At 44.0% G+C, this 20544-nt stretch overlaps 1 protein-coding gene across 4 annotated transcripts in view; it reads right to left on the bottom strand.

Moving 5' to 3' along the window:
- CNTN5 (contactin 5) overlaps window positions 1–20544 on the bottom strand; it is a 685915-nt gene that overhangs the window by 530732 nt on the left and 134639 nt on the right. The window contains exon 1 of one of the 4 annotated variants that reach the window (XM_079973414.1): window positions 17251–17272. The exons of the other annotated variants lie outside the window; for them this stretch is intronic. The gene's annotated coding sequence lies outside the window, so the exon portion shown is untranslated. Of the gene's footprint in view, window positions 1–17250; window positions 17273–20544 lie in introns of those variants that run through there. 4 annotated transcript variants of the gene reach the window in all.

The following is a 20544-nucleotide window of genomic DNA, read 5'->3' as shown; positions in this document are numbered from 1 at the left end:
ACATACAGAGCAGATCGAAACATTTTTAAATCTGCAATATTAAAATCAGTTAAAACAAATTGCAATGAAAGCTATACAATGAAGGCGCCAAACATAGGAGCCCAACTTTTTTGCTCCTTCTTGACATCTTTCCGCCGGGCCTGCAAGGCAGAGCTTTTCCACCAGGCCTTTGGCCAAGGCTCAGTCTGACCCCCTCTCTCCTTCTGCAATCCTCATAGCACTCTAGCCCAATGGTTGCCATTAATTTGATTTTGAATTGATTTTAGAATGAATTGATTTTAGAATGTATTTCAATTAATTGATTGTGATTTTATGTAAAAAAAAAATTATTTTTACTGTTGTTAGCTGCTCTGAGCCTGGCTGTGGCTGGGGAGGGTGGGATATAAATAGAAATTATTATTATTCCCTATAAAATGTTTAAGGAGGCTGGCCTTGCCCACCAACGTTGATAGGAATTGCCATTCAAATGGTGTGTGTGTAACAGGTCATGTGATCAATTATGTGGGGCAGGGCTTATCTGCCCCTCCCCATATTTTATTTAAGTTGGCACCCCTGGTGCCAGACATCCTTCTGTTGGTGTCTCCTTGGCTCACTCAAAAACTTTTGAAGGCAGTGATATGAGTAGTAGGGCCCACTCTGCTGATCTAAACACCAAAGAGGGAAGGAGGTGGACTTCCATTTGTTGACGGCTTTAAACACTAACGTGAGCACCTTGATTTTGGTATGGAAATAACAACAATAATTTGTTTTAACTCATTTTACTATTGCATTTTTAAAAATAAATAAAAATAAATGTTGTAATGGAATAGTCCAATTCTCTAAAGACAGCTGCATTTTCATTTTGCATATTGTTTCAAGAATTGTGAATTAGGAGGTCTGCATTAAGATGTGAACTGAATTGAATTTCTTCCCATTTCTAGCCTCAACTTCAAATACTTTACAATGTACTTGCTCCGCTGTGACTCCTCAGGTTTACAGTAATGATGACAAATCAAGTGATAGCCATGCATGGATGAGCCCACTCATAGATGTACTGCAGGCAAAAGCAGACAAACTACATAAAATATTTCTGTTCATGATTCAGAAGATTTATTTCCAATATTAGCTACTCTCTGCTCAGTTCTCCCATCCAGTAACTAACAGCTTATTCCCAATATGGGTTACCTTTTTTTAACATCCTACATTTTGCTTGCACGATCACTCCATTTTTGGACTACTCAGTCATAGGATTTCTTGTAAGTTTCATTTAAACCCATGGCTTGACATTTCCCTGTACAGCCCGATTTCTCTGCAATTTCTCTAGCATATATATATTTCCCACCTATCCTCAAAGAGGTGCTTTTATGAATGCCAAAATGGAACTCGCCAGATTTTCAACTCTTGCTTGTAAATCTCATATTCAGCTCTTAACAGAGCTCACACCCTCACCTTTTCAAACAAATGATCTCCGTGGTTCATTTTTAAGGACTAAGAATAGTGAAGTTAAGACAAGCTAGAATAGGTTTCATTCTCCAATTCTGGTGCACTTGGAGCTAAATGGTGCGCTTGGCATTTCCAGCACATGAGGTTTCCAGCTGAGCAAAAATTATGCGTCTACAAATGATTCCGATTTGAGATAGACCAAGAAGCATCTGAGCAGGAGCATAATTGTCAAGGTGCTTAAGGAGCCCAAACGTGCTAAATCTACTTAACTTACTTATATTTCATTCGCCAATATTTTGCATTCCAAATGTTAATCTCTGTCATGAATAGAATTGTAGAGTTGGAAAGGACCCCAGGGGTCATCTAGTCCAACCTGAAGCGTATGTAACCTGAAGCGTATGTAACCCGAGGTACCACTGTGTGTGTGTGTGTGTGTGTGTGTGTGTGTGTACTGTTTTACAATTTTGAATACTCATTTAAGCATCCTTACAACATCAATGACTTCCCTTTTTATCTTTCCATAGTTCATTTTGCATACCATAAATCCGTGCACGTTTTATATAAACTAAACCATTCAGTATTCCATTATTGCATCCACCAAAAATTATTTACACTGTTGAATTTATCTTAATGCTGCCAGTGTTTTCAAGGGTACACAGTTCCCCCCATGTATTCAATAAACGTTTTCCAGTCTTCTCTAAACGTATGTTCTTCTTGTTCTCTTATTCTATATGTTAAATCAGGAAGCTGCGTGTATTCCATCGGCTTAAGTTGGCACAAAAAAAGTTTTCAGTGAGGCGGCCAGACCCCCTCAAAGTTTAGTGGTGGCTGTCACGCATGCCATGGGGCACCTTTGCACCATATGCGCAAGCCCTGGGGCATCTGTACAACATGTCAGCATGCGCTGTGGCATGCGTTAATGCCATCAGCACGCAGCGGGTCATGTGCTCACACCACAAGCACACCGCAAGGATGTGCTGATATAATAATAATAATAATAATAATAATAATAATAATAATAATAAACAAAAAATATTATTTATACCCCGCCCATCTGGCTGGGTTTCCCCAGCCACTCTGGGTAGCTTCCAACAGAATATTAAAATACAATAACCTATTAAACATTAAAAGCTTCCCTAAACAGGGCTGCCTTCAGATGTCTTCTAGAAGTCTGGTAGTTGTTTTTCTCTTTGACATCTGGTGGGAGGGTGTTCCACAGAGCGGGTGCCACTACCGAGAAGGCCCTGTGCCTGGTTCCCTGTAACTTGGCTTCTCGCAGCAAGAGAACCCCAGAAGACCCTCAGAGCAGGAGCTGAGTGCCCAGGCTGAATGATGTGGGTGGAGATTCTCCTTCAGATACAGTGGTACCTCTAGTTATGGACTCAATTCATTCCGGGGTGCTGTTCACACCCTGAAAAGTCTGTAAGTAGAGCTCCGCTTCTGTGCAGGCATGTGGCGCGACAGAATGCTTCTGTGCATGTGCAAAGCATGCAGGACACTTCTGCGCAAACACATGCAGCGAAACCCGGAAGTATACACTTCCGTGTTTGCTGCGTTCTCAAGCTGAAAAGACGCAACATGAACCTAATGCCATTTAGGGCTTTAAAGGTCAGCACCAACACTTTGAATTGTGCTCGGAAATGTACTGGGAGCCAATGTAGGTCTTTCAAGACCGGTATTATGTGGTCTTGGTGGCTGCCCCCAGTCACCAATCTAGCTGCCGCATTCTGGATTAGTTGTAGTTTCCCAGTCGCCTTCAAAGGTAGCCCCACATAGAGAGCATTGCAGTAGTCCAAGAAAGACATAACTAGAGCATGCACCACTCTCGTGAGACAGTCTGCAGGCAGGTAGGGTCTCAGCCTGCGTACCAGATGGAGCTGGTAGACAGTTGCCCTGGACACAGAATTGACCTGCGCCTCCATGGACAGCTGCGAGTCCAAAATGACTCCTAGGCTGCACACCTGGTCCTTCAGGGGCACAGTTACCCCATTCAGGACCAGGGAGTCCTCCACACCTGCCCGCCCCCTCTCCCCCAGAAACAGTACTTCTGTCTTGTCAGGATTCAACCTCAATCTGTTAGCCGCCATCCATCCTCCAACCACCTCCAGACACTCACACAGGACCTTCACTGCCTTCACTAGTTCTGATTTGAAAGAGAGGTAGAGTGCATATGCCACAGGACATGCTGATGTCATGTGTGCACACTATGGAGCATGCAGACATTGCGCGGTCCTGGCCCCCTCAATTGCAGGGGCATGGCTGTGTGCATGTGACGCAGCCTCTATGCTCATTGTCAAAGTATATAAACAATGCATGCATGTTATGGAACAGGGTTGTTGAGTTCATCTCCAACTTGTCATTTCCCAGGTCGCAACTTCTCCTACAAAATATATTGTTAAAGATGGGCACAATGTCACTGCAGTAATTTCAATCAAAAGGTGTGTGTGTGTCTCATTGCACCAGTTTCATTGCCATTTGATACTGTGTAAATATAAGCCTGTGTGGACATTGTCACACCAGGGAGGAAGGAGGCACTTCTCTAAGCTGTTCATTTTGGGATCACTGAACATCAAACCCATTTTCTACTGGATGAAATAAAGTGAAACAACATTTAAAGCAGCAACGCAGACCCCAACTTTTTATCCAGGGCTTTTATGTGACATTCAGATTCTCATCCCTGCTGAGATTTAAAATACACAAGGGAAATGTCCATTTGACATTCTCATTCCTATTGTTTTTGCGAAGGACCAAGCAGACCACATTTGTGCTTCTATCTATTTATTTTCCCAACACAGAGTTTCCTATCTTCAAATGCCACATGCAGTTCTGCTTCGGTCTGATTAGCAACTGCAGAAGATTGCAATGTTTAGAGGTTTTGTATTTTAACGGAAGAAACTTTGCTCTCTGGCTTCTCAGTTGGGTTTTAGAAAAAGGGAGAGTTTGATGAACCTACTGACTTTAAATAACAGCTAACCTCAAGCAGGATGCAGCTTACAATATCTGACAGTACCATCACACTTCTAATGAAAAAAACAAGACTTGCTGTTTAAGTAACACTGATTTTTGGTTGCTTTTTCTCAAGTTGTGGGAAACAAACAGGAATCAGAAAAACTGGGAATATTGTTAGATGCATGTGTGTAAGTGTGAAAACTAGGGCTGTTCAAGGCAACCCTGTGTTGATTCACGGTCCAGTTTGGTGATCCTGATTACACATGTGGTTGAGCAGTGAAAATGATGAAGGTGAGTTAGCTATAGCCCAGGCATGGCCAAACTTGGTTCACCAGATGTTTTGGGACTACAGTTCCCATCATCCCTGACCACTGGTCCTGTTAGCTAGGGATGATGGGAGTTGTAGTCCCAAAACATCTGGAGGGCCAAGTTTGGCCATGCCTGCTATAGTCCAACAACATTTAGAAGGCACCATGCTGGTTACCCATGCTCTGCAGATGTCCTGAATCTGGTGTACTCTGAGGTAAGTCCCAATAATGCACACAGTTTCAATGGCAACATCACAAAGGAGTCAGGCAGACCAGTGGTCAAATATGGGTTCAGGTCCAATGCAATGCAATGAGAAAGATTCAAAGTCAAACCTTCTGAAGAAGATCCAAGGTTGGCATTGTGGGGTCAGTCCTGAAATTGCAGCCCAATGGAGTTCCCGAAGCAGCCAAGGCATGGTCCTTCAACAGTGAAAAGTTGAGCAAACACAGAGTCTCTGCCTTGCTTCTTTGTTTTTCCTCTGAATCTAACTTGATGTCCCTGAGTTTGCTCCAGCTGAGTAGCTGTGTCTCTCCACTTAACAAACATGTGGTCCCCACCTGGTCTGAGCTTAATGAAGCTGAGTGGCCACACACCTCCACTCAGATCCATCAAGTCCTATGATCTTCACCTGATCAACCACTAAGCTAGGCTGCATTCTCACCTGGCTCGGTCTCTTAAACTGCATTTCTCACGGTTCCTGACACCCCAGAGCCCACTGTGTTTGGGGAGACAGGGGCACCTTTGGTGCCCACTTGCCCTGGCTCCCATCCTGCCCCTTAAACATCCTCTGATGTCCCCTGACTACCTCCTAAGTCCCCAACCTCCCCTCCCCCAGCTTCAGCTTGTCCTGGTGTATACCAATCGTGCCTACACTCCTCACAAGTGGGTACCAGTCATGTCTACACTCCTGCCAATTCATGACAATAGAGCACACCATTGGCTAAAAGTGATAGGAGGGAGCGATGGGACTGCAGGACCACTCCTGACAGCTCTACTAAATGACAATTTCTAACAGGCCTCTCCTTCACTTGCTGCCTTTCAACAGCCATTCCATTTGGCTTTAGAAGAGGTGGCACTGCAGAGTCCCTTTGCTGAAAGACCAAGAGTTTTTGGCTCCTGCTTTCTAAACTTCTCCTTGATGCTACAAGAACTCTGTAGCTAATAATAATAATAATAATAATAATAATAATAATAATAATAATAATAATATATTTATACCCCGCCCATCAGACTGGGTTTCCCAAGCCACTCTGGGTGACTCCCAACAGATGAAAAACAGAATAAAACATTAAACATTAAAAACTTCCCTAAACAGGGCTGCCTTCAGATGTCTTCTAAAAGTCAGATAGTTATTTATTTCCTTGACATCTGATGGGAGGGCATTCTACAGGGCAGGGGCCACTAATGAGAAGGCCCTCTGCCTGGTTCCCTGTAACCTCACATCTCGCAGTGAGGGAACCACCAGAAGGCTCTCGGAGCTGAACCTAATATCTAGTTCCCAAGCTTGCTTTTTTCCTTCTCCCTCCCAGCCCCCTTTCCTTTTGTGTCATATCTTTTCTGACCAGAGGCAGCCAAAGTGGTGTCTTCCAGATACTGCCAGAGTCCAACTCCTATCAGTCCCACCCAACATGGTCAGTGGTTAAAAGAAAAATGGTGGAAACTGTATTCCAACAACATCTGGAGAACAACAAGCTTGCTATCTGTTTTAGAATGTGAGTTTGAGACAAGGGAGTGTTTGGACAAGGAACGGGGACATTAATAGATAGTGGCTTACACATGGATATTTTTATCAGACAAAACCATCCCCCTCCCAGTGGCACAATGGGTCAGTGCATCTTAATGTTAACCAGAATGTTGGTGGTTCGAGCCCAGCCAGGGATGGTTGTGGGCAGGATTCCTGCATTTCAGCGGGTTGGACTAGATGACCATTGAGGTACCTTCCAATTGTATGATTCTATGAAACAAAATGTGTTGATATTGCTCACTAAGATTTAATAACAGATGTATGACCCACTAAGCCCCAATAAACATATGCCCCTAGTTCCACCATGTTTGGGGTGCCTGGGTTTAAACCTAAAAGGAAATATACTTTGCAGGCAGGTGTTGTGCAATTAATAAGTATAATTAAGTACCACCCAAATGAGTATTTAGAAATTGTCAGTCTCTAATAGTAATTGTTTGGTTCAGGGAAGAATCACAGCCATGTGCAAAAAGGAAAGAGGATACACTACGCATTGCATTACCAGGCCCCATAAATCACAAGCTGCATTGTTTCAAAAGGCTGTCTTGGGAATTTAATGATAGATGGAGCTCTACCTGTAAACTTCTCTATTTTGTTCCGTAAGCAGCTTAATTATTTAATTTGAAGTTTACCCTGCAAGGAAGCCACATGAGGTTAAAGCTTGTTTTGCCGATTGCCCTAAGGGATTAGACCTGGTACATATTCTAGAGTAACAGTTGCATAAGATACATATTTATCATCCCTTTAAGTATGCAAGGCATAGGGTATAGTTGTTCGAACAGTGCCTGTTCAATGCAAAGGGGAATAGTAATTCTAGTGTACCTTACGCTAAGGTTGTGGTCCAACAGGCGGGCATTTTGATGGACAGACAAAGCTCCCCATTCAAGCACAGGTCTGGTTCCTTGTTGTTTGAAGGTTTTGGGAAATGCCAGGTGCACAATCCCAGAACTTAATTCGTTGTGGAGGTCCGTTCTTAACCTGAAACTGTTCTTAACCTGAGGTACCACTTTAGCTAAGGGGGCCTCCCGCTGCCACCACGCTGCCACCACATGATTTCTGTTCTCATCCTGAAGCAAAGTTCTTAACCTGAGGTATTATTTCTTGGTTAGCGGAGTCTGTAACCTAAAGCATTTGTAACATGAAGCGTCTGTAACCCGAGGTACCACTGTATATGTTCAATTCACTAATATATAGATTCTTATGCACACTTTGCCCTTATATGGGCATCTACGTATGGAAGGGAGACTGCATTTCAAAATTGAGAAGTACAGATTTTTGAGTGACGGTAGTTTCAGTTCACCTATTATTTGGGCAAGTGCAAATAAGATGGGTTCATTTTTCGGTGCAACCTGCACCAAACCTCTCCCCCATCCCTACACTTGGTAGGATAATGCCAGAGGTTTGCCACCAGCAACCAGAAAAGCTGGAATGTGTGTTTGATATTGTGGTTCCCAGAAAGATGGCTTCCTCACTGCTGCTGACATTCTGCTGAAACCATGTGCATAGCAGTGGAGAGACAAAAGTTTTCCTCCCTCTCTCCCAACACTAGAATTCGTGGACATCCAAATTTTGGAAGATTCGGGACAGATTTTTAAAAGTCCTTCTTTGTGCAGCCCAATCATTAAGCTACGGAACTCGCTCCCCACCATAGCTGTCAACTTTTCCCTTTTCTTGCGAGGAATCCTATTTGGAATAAGGGAATTTCCCTTAAAAAAAGGAAAACGTTGACAGCTATGCTCCCCACAGGAAGCAGCGATGGCTGCCAACTTGGATGGCTTTTAAAGAGGATTAGACAAGTTCAGGAGGATAATGCTATCAATAGCTGCTAACCATCACGGTTGCTGTTCTGCCTCCATGCTCAGAGGCATTAATGCTTCTGAATGCCTGTTACTAGAACCTGTTGGAGTGGAAAACATTCCTGTGCTTGGGGGCTTCTGCTTGTGGGTTTCCCACAGGCATCTTGTTGGCCACTGTGACAACAGGATACTGGTTTATATGAGCTATTGGCTTTATCCAGCAGGCTCTCCTTATGGAGACTATATCCCAGCATGCTCTGAAGAAGGAGAGTTTGGATTTGATATCCCGCCTTTCACTCCCTTTAAGGAGTCTCAAAACGACTAACAATCTCCTTTCCCTTCCTCCCCCACAACAAACATTCTGTGAGGTGAGTGAGGCTGAGAGACTTCAGAGAAGTGTGACTGGCCCAAGGTCACCCAGCAGCTGCATGCGGAGGAGCGGGGACGCGAATCCGGTTCACCAGATTACAAGACTACCGCTCTTAACCACTACACCACACTGGCTCTGCAGTGTGCAAGGGTTCTATTGCAGAAGCATGCATGTGGACAGTGTTTCTTGAGTATGGAAAGTTTGAAGATCATTGCGTTAGAAACCCCAGTCTGATCTCATTTTCTTTCTTTCTCCCCACACTTCCCAGGGACAAGATAGAAACAGAGTGATCATTAATGTCAGGGAAGTTTATTTGCCTTAGTTATGCTGACACTGTGGAACACAATGCACCTCCTGCTCCACCAGGAGTAATAATAAAAAACCGCCTACTTTAGAAACATGAATTCCTCTCTGGAGCCCCAGGGGACCGGCCCTTGAAGATCTCCTGACTGCCTCTAAATGTTTAGATTTGTACTTGTGTGTTCTGAGTAACAATTATTTAACTTCTCTGCAATCTTTCCCTATCGCCTCCCCATTGCACACTGACATTTCTGTAACTTGCTATATTAGTTTTATCATCCAGGGCCATGAATTATTGATTTGAGGATTCTGTTTCTCCATCGAACGGCAGAAACCGCTCACTATTGCACTGATGCAAATAGGCTAATAGGGAGAAAGGAAATATAAAGTTTCTCAATGTGGCTTTAAAAGTTATGTCGTCGAGGCTTCCCATCTCCTATAGCATGGCTAGCACTGATTTGTGTGTAATAAATCCCAACTTGTGACCTGAAGGCTTTTTCAGTCTAGTTAGCATCTTCCAAATTATCATAGAGATTTAAGACAGAACATTTTTTAAATTAAAAAAAAAGTTGTAAAAAAAGGAGACATTCTTCCCAATATTCCCTAATGGTAAGTGCCTCTTATGCAGGCTGAGTGTGATGTTAAAGACAGGCTTAATATGTGAAGGATGATCGTGAATGGGGAACGTTATTTCATTTTGCAGTGTGAAACAATTCTATGAGTAAGGAAGCCTTCTCTGTGCAAGAAGCTGACATAAAGCAAGCTGGCTTATTATTATTATTATTCTGCCCTTCATACATGGAACTCAGGGTGGGTCACAACATAAAATTACAATATAAAAAACACAAAATGTATAGTAATATTAAGAGCAACAACAAATAAATAATCTGTCCTCCTACAACACATTTAAAGGACATTGGATGTCAGCCAGCCAAAGGCCAGGTTGAAGAGGAATGTTTTTGCCTGGTACCTAAAGGTGTATAATGAAGGTGCCTGGTGGACCTCCCTGGGGAAAGCTTTCCACAAACGGGAAGCCACTACATAAACCCCCCATTCTCGCGCTGTCACCTTCCAGACTTCTCATGGAGGAGGCACATGAAGAAGGACCTCAGAGGATGATCTCAGGATTTGGGTTCGTTCATCAGCAGTTGGGCTCCTGCTCTGCCTAAGCCTGGCAGAGGGGAAACAAGTCTTGAAAATAGTGCTCTACATTGGGTTGTCACATGAGCAAGCTTAGGATCCAGCCCAAGTTTCCCCTCTCTGCTGCTTCCCACACAACACAGGGATTTTGTTGGGTTGAGATGGAGCAGCAGTGAGGTTGAGCCAGTTGGCTGCACTGGTTTTCCCAGTGCTGCCACCTCTGGTACATCCTTGTAGCCCTCACCATACTGCAGCCCCACCCCATCCAGGAAAGCACTAGAAATTCCAGTGTTGGGAGGGCAGTTCTAGGCTCCCACACCCATTAATACTGAGATCCACTGTAGTTCAAACATGAGCAGAATATATGGGGGCAATCCTGCTAAGTTGTGCACTTTGCCTGGCAGAACAGGAGCTCAGTGTGCAGGTGGGACTTTATCACCCCATGGAGATCTCATGGGACTGAGATCATCTCACAGGTTCTTGAAAGAGGGAAGGAGGCCTTGGCTAAGAGGGGCTATGACCATGTTGCCATACAAGCCTCAGTCTCAGAGCCTTACTAGGCTATTTGGGGAACTTAGCAAATGCCACAGAGAATGCCCTCTCCTGAGCTACCACTCCTTGAGCTTCTGAAGATGGAGGAACAACCAAGAGGGACCCATTTGCTGATCTTAGCACCCAAGAGGGTCTATAGGGAAGGAGGAATCCTTTCAGATATTCAGGGCCTGGGGATTTCAGGGCTTCAAACACTGACATGAGCACCTCAAACTGGACCTAGAAATGAATTGGCAACCAGTACAGCTGTTTTAAAATAGGAGTTACATGAGAGCTAAATGAAATCCCAACCAGTAATCTGCAGCCTAAGGCCGTTCAGCTCAATAGGACCTACTTCTGAGTAGACATGCATCAGACTGTGCTGCTTGAAAGCCGACATAAGAGGTGCAGGAGTAGATATTAATTAAGTAGGGAAGTCACTTCAGTAAAAAGAATAAGCAAACAAGGGCAAGAATGGTTAGAACAATTGCTTGCTATTTTAGTGGAGAAGAATAAATTCATAGCAAGACACTAATGAAAAGGACTGGATGTTCTCTGTACAAATATATTAAGGGGGGAAACCCAGATTTTTTGTGAAACAGAATCTTTTTTTCTTTTTTTTTGAATTTGGAAATATGTCTATTAAAGTATTGCCCTAGAAATGTGAATCAATCTAAATCCCCCCCCCCCGACTGAATTGAATGTTGAATGTTGAGATAATAATTATGTGTATAATATGGATGAGATGCTCAAAGAGGTTGTATCATTTTTATACTCTGATTCGTCCATCAGAGGGGGGGGGGGAAACAACTCAGGATAACATTGCCAACTGTTTTGAATGTATTAAATATTCTAATGATTTCTTTTTCAGGAAGAAAGAGACCTTATTAAATGCTTCAGTATCTATTCAAGAGAAACAAAGCAGTATTGAATGTTTGAAAAGTAATAAATTGCTTGGGCTAGATGGCTTTCCAATGGAGCTTTATAATAGATGTTCAGATGCTTTATTACCTATTACTGCAGTAGTATGCAAGACTCTTAACAGGCCCAATAAGTTGCCAGAATCTTGGAATGGGGCCAAATTGACTGGTATTCTGAAAAAGTAAAAAATTCCTGCTCTTTCAAAGCACGAAAGGACTATATCTCTACTTAATGTTCAACAGGGGTGGGCAACAACAGACTGGGGGGGGGGGGGACAAACACTCCCCCACAACAAACACTCTGTGAGGTGAGTGAGGCTGAGAGACTTCAGAGAAGTGTGACTAGCCCAAGGTCACCCAGCAGCTGCATGTGGAGGAGCAGGGAAGCGAACCCGGTTCACCAGATTATGAGTCCACCGCTCTTAACCACTACACCATGGTGGCTCCCACAAGAATTTAGGACCTGAGAGCAAGGGAACAATCCTCTCCTACAGTTTCCAGGAACTTGTATGAAAAGAATACTGTCTCTGACCATGGATGGTGAGAGATGAAGATCTAGGCCTAATAGAAAAAGAAAACCTGGATGGATAGATAGATAGGCACCGGCGACAAGATTACATACCCTCCAACATTTCTGTGATGAAAATAGGGACATCCTATTCAACAACAACAACAATTTTACTCTTTATACCCCATCCATCTGACTGGGTTGCCCCAACCACTCTGTGCGGCTTCCAACATATATAAAAACACAATTAAACATTAAACATTAACAAACTTCTATATGCACGGCTGCATTCAGATGTTTTCTAAAGATTGTATAGTTACTTATCTCATTGGCTCAGGGGTCGCATAACTGTGTCTGTGTCAATTGCACTAAGAAAGGAGGCAATCTGTTTTTGGATCTACTGCTATCACACCATATGTTTGAAGCACAGCCCTTCAAAAAGAATCTTGGGAACTTTAGTTCATTAAGGTTGTTGTGAATTTTAGCTCTGTGAGGGATAAAATGCAGCTCCTGTGATTCCTTGGGGAAGTTATGTGCTTCAAATGTGCCTTAAAGGAATGGTGCATATGCAGCCTGTCTTTCCACTTTGACCCCCCCCCCCCCAGAGCTGTTAAATCCAAAGTGTTGTCCACTTCAGACCCCCACCCCAATTTATATATTTGAGCACAGCGAGTGAAAAAGGACATAGCAAAGAACAAGGGCACTTGCGGACTCCATTGCATGAAGACTAATGGCCATCTCAGGTCAGCTCGTCATGCCTGCTGAGGAGCACAGTTCATGATTCAGAAAGAACAAGCTCCTGCTGAGCTGCCCATTACCTCCAGATCCATGCTTTTCATGGAAGGTTTTCTGATCTATACTCCTTCATTCTGTTCGAGTGAGAATGAGAGGTGAACAATAGGACAGCCATTGCAGCCCTGCTCTATTTGTGAGCTTCCCATGGACATCTGACAAGCCATTTCTTGGAGACAGAGGACTGGTTCTAAATAGAAGTCAAATCTAAGAAGGATATTTTAAAGGTATCCTAAATAGCCAATATACACTTAGGGCTCCCCCCCCCCTTAAGAGAATTGTTCATCATTGCCAGTTTTGGTGCTGATTCTATTTCTCCTCTCATTGTCATGTTTATTACAGAAAAGGGACAGTTTTAAGTTTGCAGCACAGTACAGTAGCACGTATAGAGTAATGGCTCCACAAATGCGCTCCCCGAACAAACTGTATATATGCTAATTATATGTAAATGCCTCATATGAAGTAAAATGAATGTAAGGATGGGGGAAGGACTGGGAAGATGAAGGGTAGATATTGAATGAATTCATGGTGCCCAAAGGTGCTGTATTAATGCCTCGTCGCAATTTACCTGTGTTCTACAGAATGTTTACAGTGTTGTAAAAGTAATGGAAAGGTCTTTCACAAATGTTTAGGCACTATTAGGTGGCATTTATACCACTCCTGGGATTCACAGTGCAACTCTGTGAATATAGATTCAGATACTGCATTCCCCCCCTCCCCGCTTTAACTTTGCCCGGAACAAAAGGTTCAAGTGGAGAGCTGCATATGAATCTGTTTATGGGACTGTCACTTGTACAAATCTCACATCAGCCATGAACTCGCTCAGTTCAAGGTGGGATTCATCCTGCAAGGTGCAGGTGCTGCATCGCAAGAAGAACACTTTGGATTTGAATTCCTGCCTTATCACTATCCTAGGGAGTCTCAAAGCGGCTAACAATCTCCTTTCCCTTCTCCCCCACAACAAACACTTTGTGAGGTGAGTGAGGCTGAGAGACTTCAGAGAAGTGTGACTAGGCCAAGGTCACCCAGCAGCTGCATGTGGAGGAGTGGGGATGCAGGAAAGCCACTCATGAAGCAGCACGATGCTGTCTCCTTTCAACAACCTTGTGGAGGAGCGCCCTGCAGAACTGAACCCCCTGCTGGGTGGTAAGGAAGAAGACACTGTTGTGTGGGTGCTTGAGGTTCACAGGAGAAGTGAGCAGAATCAAGGCACAAATCTAACTCAGAGCATTCAGGACCCTGGACAGCTACAAACGGTCCTGCTAAGTCAACTGCTTATTTCATTGCATTTATTTCAAACATTTCTTCCACTATTTTCATTGCATGTGCAATTCTAGAGTGGGTTTCATCCTGACATACAAGTCCATATGCCAAAACAGTTCCCACATAGCAGACACATGAAAGTAAGAAAAATGCATATCCATCTTGGAAGAAAACCCAGCAACTATCTGGGTGATTTGTCAGCTCAATGGAATCTGTCAGTTCTCAGAAGAGAGAGAGTTCTATAGCTGGAGTGCCACCACTGAGAAGGTTCTTCCTTGCCTTGGTTAGAGCTACTACAGCCTACAGAGCCTTCCCAGCCAATCTGAATTTCAGAAAAGCTCTATATGGGAGCAGGCAACAAACCAATGCAAGTACTTTGTAGCATTTTGAAAGCCAGGTCAGGTCTATCAGAAATGCTCCCCATCTTCCTACCACATTCTTCACTAGCTGCAACTTCTGAATCAGCTTCAAGGGCAGCCCCACATAGAGTGGAGTACAGTAATCTAGTGCTGAGGTTACCTGCCCATGGGTCATGGCTTGTCCCCAAATCCACTAATAATAGTTCCAAAGGGCTTCATTTCATTCTTAAACAGAGTGGGACACTGCTGAACTTTACGAATCAAAAGCCAAGAGACTGATGACACATTACTTATTGCTACTCTCTGGCTGTTGCTCTGATTGAAGAAGCAGAGCTTTGTAAGAAGCAGGCCTCCAACTCCCATCTCACAGATCTAGGATGGCTGATGGTGTCAAAAGCAACAGGGAGATCAAGGACAATCGACAGGGTCAACTCCTTCTGTCGCTCTCCTAATAAAGATAATCTTTCAGAGTGGTCAAGGGTAATTCAGTCCCTATACCAGGGGACCAGATAATCTGTTTCTTCCAAGAACGCCTGCAGTTGGGCCACCGCCTTCCTTAGCAAGCTGATATTTGTGACTAGGCAGTAGATATTACAGGTCCAATGTTGTTGTTGTTTTGAGTCATGGGGTTTAATAAGCAAGCTCTTGGAACTGTAGATCTGTGAAGGGGAACAGGTGTCCCCTAACAACTCTCAGAACTATTAAGAAACTGCAGCTCCCAGAATTATTTGTGGGAAGCCATGACTCTTTAAATCGGTAACATTGCACTTTAAAGGCATGGTGTGACTGTAGCCTCACTTAACTAAGAGGGAAGGGGCCGAAATCTGAACTCCCCACATCTAAATCAGTATAACCATAATCACTCTACAAAACTAAAGCACCTTCCCCCCCCCCCAGCCGCCCCCTGAGATGCAACCCATTAGTAAACGTTACCATGGAAAAAAATGCTTTTCTATAATAATTACTACAATCATAATTATTACACTCGACTGAAGGTTAATCCCTCTGGTATTAATTTAGCTCCAGCGTAAGCAGATACATTGTTCACGTTCATCTCACTGCACTTAGCATATTACTAAAGATTAAGGTCTGCATGGCCAAAAATAGAGATATTTCAAACCCAGTGTTGTCGGGATGGTATAAATGCAGCTTGACTCAAACTTGCTTTCATCTATCACACGGCAAGCCTCACCTTGCAATGTTCCAGAAATGAAGGGAGTAAATTGCACAAAGCAAACCCTCTTCCCCAATGAAGAGTTTTGTTTACGCCTTGCCTTGTTCCCCTGAATCTTTCTGTAGTACCAAGCAAAGTTCAGCTCTCTATGGATATGGCATCAGGGCACATTCAGATAAAAGCTGGTAATCTAAAAGTCTGTGGCTCTGTGTTTGTGTATACACAAACACACACAAATAAATTGCAGCTATAGCATATTAAATTTCAAAACGTGATCTCATTAATTAAGCACATGCAATTTCTCAGATTTAATTAAGATCACCCCACAGCTCTGGAAAGATTGTTATTTTTATTAATAAAGATCTCGCTGCACCCGTTTGCTCATCACGGAAGAGCACATACTTTTTGTCTCTTTCTTTGTATAAAGGGGGGGGGGGCTTTTCTATAAAAGCAGGGATTTAAACAGCCATATGTTTGTTGGATTTATGCAAAAAGTGACGGTATAAGAACTGTAATCCAGGTCACTGTGAAGGAACTTGGAGAGGGAGAGCAAAAAAGTCTAGGAAGCGATCATACAAACTAATCCCAATCTCAATTCTTTGAGTGCCGTTGCTTATCTCACCAAAACAGCATAATCTGTACACAAGAGAGAGTTATCAGGAGCTCAGGGGGATTCCAGAGTTGCAGGTGCCTAGCACATCCCTCGAAAGAAAAATTAAGAAAACCTAAGGGGGAAAGGAAACCCCCAGATCAGCCCAAATAAAGACTGAATATGTTTAATGGCCACAGAATACTGACTGCAGCGGACGGGTAGAGAGAGAGACAGAAAACCAGGAGTGGCATAGAATAAAATAAAATGGAATAAAATAGACTAAACCACATCAGAACGTTGGCGGTTCAAGTCCCCGTGACGGCATGAGCTCCTGTTGCTCAGTCCCTGCTCCTGCCAACCTAGCAGTTCAAAAGCACAAGTCAAAGTGCAAGTAGATAAATAGGTACTGCTCCAGCGGGAAGGTAAATGGTGTTTCCGTGCGCTGCTCTGGTTTGCCAGAAGCGGCTTAGTCATGCTGGCCACATGACCCGGAAGCTGTACGCTGGCTCCCTCGGCCAATAAAGCGAGATGAGCGCTGCAACCTCAGAGTCGTCCGCGACTGGACCTAACGGTCAAGGGTCCATTTACCTTACCCTGAACAGAAAAGCTCAATGCTGCAACATTTTGTTACAGGCCCCACTTGTACTTTGTCTTGCAAATAATACTGCGCCGAGACTGACGTGAACAAACATCAGCACACATTTTCTTTTAAAAAAACAACAACAACCGAGGAAGTTGCTTTTCAAATTGTTTCATAAGAACAGCCAGTTAGAAAGGATCCGATTCAATGGGATGGTGAGGCCTGGCTGGCTGCGAGGGATTCCACAACCACAATGAGTCTGGCACATCGACAGGTGGTGGCATCTCCCCTTTCCACAGAGCTCTCCAGATGGTAGCACAAGAGAATTAAGAGAGAATTCTCCAGTTTCATGCCTTGCCTCTTCCATACAAAAGCGACCCACCTTACCCAATCCTCTCCCTCTCTCCTGGAAATTCTGGAACCGGCCCTGCCTGCTGGTAAAAGAACAGGGGAAGCCACAACTTGCCAGTAATGCATAGTAAAATATAAATCGTCGTCCCTTACCGCCCTGGCATCCAGTGATGTGGAGGGACAGGCATTAAAGCTCCCTTCCAAAAGATAATGCTTGATGCTGGCAAAGCAGCACAATGCTCTCTCTGTGTGTGTCTAGCTGGTGTAGTATTTGATGCTTATGATACAATTATTACGCTACCACCGATTGCTTCAGCCTTTTGGCAAGTTAATCCCCTCGGGTATTAATTTACTTACTCCGACTCTTCAGTGTAGTTTCTGGCATTCTACCCCGTTGAGGACGGCCCCTATAATTATCCCACAAGTTACAGCCCTCAGGTTTTTTACTTGTGTGTCTTCTTTACCTCATCAGTTGAGCCACTACCATCCACAACCCATTAAGGCTAAACTGATGGATTGGCAGAGCGATCCAAAAAAAGCAGGGGGGGGGGAGAACCAGAGGGGAATGGACCACCAAATCCAGAATGTTGGCAAGGTGGGAAGGAGGAATGGATGTCTGCCTTCTCCCAAATAATAATAATAATAACTCACACATCAGGCTGGGTTGCCCCAGCCACTCTGGCCGGGGCTCCAACAAATATAATAACATAATAAAACATCAAACATTAAAAACTTCCCGGTACAGGACTGCCTTCAGATGTCTTCTAAAATCCCCTTGCTATTGCTTCTACAGTGGTACCTCGGTTTATGAACTTAATCCGTTCCAGAAGTGCGTTCTTAAACCAAAGTCATTCTTAAACTGAGGCGTGCTTTCTCTGAGGCCTCCTGCCGCCGGTGCCCTTCCACTGTTTGGCTTCTGTTCATAGACCGAGGTAAAGTTTGCTAACCAGAACACTACTTCCGGTTTTGCGGAGTTCATATACCAAATAGTTCAGGGGTCAGCAAACTTTTTTAGCAGGGGGCCGGTCCACTGTCCCTCAGACCTTGTGGGGGGCCAGACTATATATTTTTTTTGGGGGGGGATATGAACAAATTCCTATGCCCCACAACTAACCCAGAGATGCATTTTAAATAAAAGCACACATTCTACTCATGTAAAAACACTAGGCAGGCCCCACAAATAACCCAGAGATGCAATTTAAATAAAAGCACACATTCTGCTCATGAAAAACACGCTGATTCCCAGACTGCCCGTGGGCCGGATTTAGAAGGTGATTGGGCTGGATCCGGCCCCCGGGCCTTAGTTTGTCTCCCCATGGAATAGTTCATAAATAGGGCTGTTCTTAAACTGAGGTACCACTGTAAAAGGAAGGAAAGCTGCAGTGTTGGTAAGACAAGGAACATGACATGAGGGTTTCTACTGAACCTGGGAGAGCTTGTATAAGGTTGTCCCTTCTCTGAGGTTGGAAATCTGCCTCCAACCTTGGAGGAGGAGATCCAAACCATCTTATCCCATAGGATGCCCTCCCAGGTACCGTAGCATTAAAGTTTAAGGGTGGTATCCTGCACACTCTGGAAATCTGTTCCAGTGGATTGGGGGATGGATCCATAACAGGTTTAGGGGATGCCCAGGGGTCACACAAGGAAAGGAGAGGGTGGGGAATTTCCCGTTGCACAGCTAAAACTCCTTGTGCTAATGGAACTATTGGGAATCACCCTAAAAATGAAACCCTATGCTTGATTATCTGGGATAAAGGTAAAAGTAAAGGGACCCCTGACCATTAGGTCCAGTCGTGACCGACTCTGGGGTTGTGGCGCTCATCTCGCTTTATCGGCTGAGGGAGCCGGCGTACAGCTTCCGGGTCATGTGGCCAGCATGACTAAGCCGCTTCTGGCGAACCAGAGCAGCACACGGAAAGACCGTTTACCTTTCTGCTGGAGTGGTACCTATTTATCTACTTGCACTTTGACGTGCTTTCGAACTGCTAGGTTGGCAGGAGCAGGGATCGAGCAACAGGAGCTCACCCCGTCATGGGGATTCGAACCGCCAACCTTCTGTTCGGCAAGTCCTAGGCTCTGTGGTTTAACCCACAGCGCCCACCCATGTCCCTTTATCTGGGATAGTGAAGTAGAATTGATGTGATAATTTCTCAGAAAATGTTATCATCATCATCATCACCATCATCAAAATCATCACCATCATCAGAAATCACTCTTCACCTGCAGGAACTTCCAAACACTCTTCAAGTGTAGTTGTACAGTATTGCACACTGAAAAAGTCCATTCTGAATGTTACCTTTAGATTAGCAATCATACTAATATAATAAGGACTGTGTTTCAACTTCTTGACCTGGGCTGAAAATCAGATCTGTCAGCCTAGTGGAAAGCAGCCCAACTGCCTCATATGGCATCCAATGCTGGTTTTTTTAATTAATAGTTTTTCAATTAATTTGTTGTCTTTGTGATGTTTTATGTGTTTTACCCTTTTTGGTGGAGGGGTAGGATGGGCAAACTGCCTTGTAAGGGCAATGTGCCATGAAAAACGGTCAGGAATCCTATTATTCTAATTGTTGTTGTTTTGGGTTCTGGAATGATATATGTTGAATGTGAATTTCCTTTAAAAACCAGAATCATTCCTTCTGGGCATTACAGGTACTGACATTCCTAAGGGTATAAGAAAAGTTTTTTGGTATGGAACCGCGGCCGCAAGGATTCTTATTGCGATGTATTGGAAAAATGACAAGCTCCCTACCAGGACTGAATGGTTATTGAAATTGACAGAATATGTGGTATTAGCCTCCCTTTCTGAAAGAATTAGAGACAAGCCTAGACAGGAGTTCATTCTAGAATGGGACAATTTTAGGAAATATCTGAAAAATAGCTGTAACGTAAATACGGAAACTACAACTAATCCAGAATGCGGCAGCTAGACTGGTGACTGGGAGCAGCCACCAAGACCACTTAACACTGGTCTTGAAAGACCTACATTGGCTCCAAGCACAATTCAAAGTGTAGGTGCTGACCTTTAAAGCCTAAATGGCCCATGTCCAGTATACTTGAAAGAGTGTCTCCACCCCCATTGTTCAGCCCGGACACTAAGGTCCTGCTCCAAGGCCCTTCTGGTGGTTCCCTCCCTGTGAGAAGTGAGGTTACAGGGAACCAGGCAGAGGGCCTTCTTGGTAGTGGCACCTGCCCTGTGGAACACCCTCCCATCAGATGTCAAAGTAATAAACAACTATTGGGCTTTTAGAAGACATCTGAAGACAGCCCTGTTTAGGGAAGCTTTTAATATTTGATGAATCATTGTATTTTAGTATTGCAATGCAGATCTCTCAGGACCGGTGTTATATGGTCTTGGCGGCCACTCCCAGTCACCAGTTTAGCTGCCGCATTCTGGATTAATTGCAGTTTCCGAGTCACCTTCAAAGGTAGCCCCACATACAGCGC

Source organism: Podarcis cretensis (assembly GCF_951804945.1).
Source record: "Podarcis cretensis genome assembly, chromosome: 4".
In the NCBI taxonomy this organism is placed as follows: domain Eukaryota; kingdom Metazoa; phylum Chordata; class Lepidosauria; order Squamata; family Lacertidae; genus Podarcis; species Podarcis cretensis.
The sequence above is the reverse complement of the archived record's forward strand: the minus strand, read 5'-3'. Positions and strand labels throughout refer to the sequence as shown.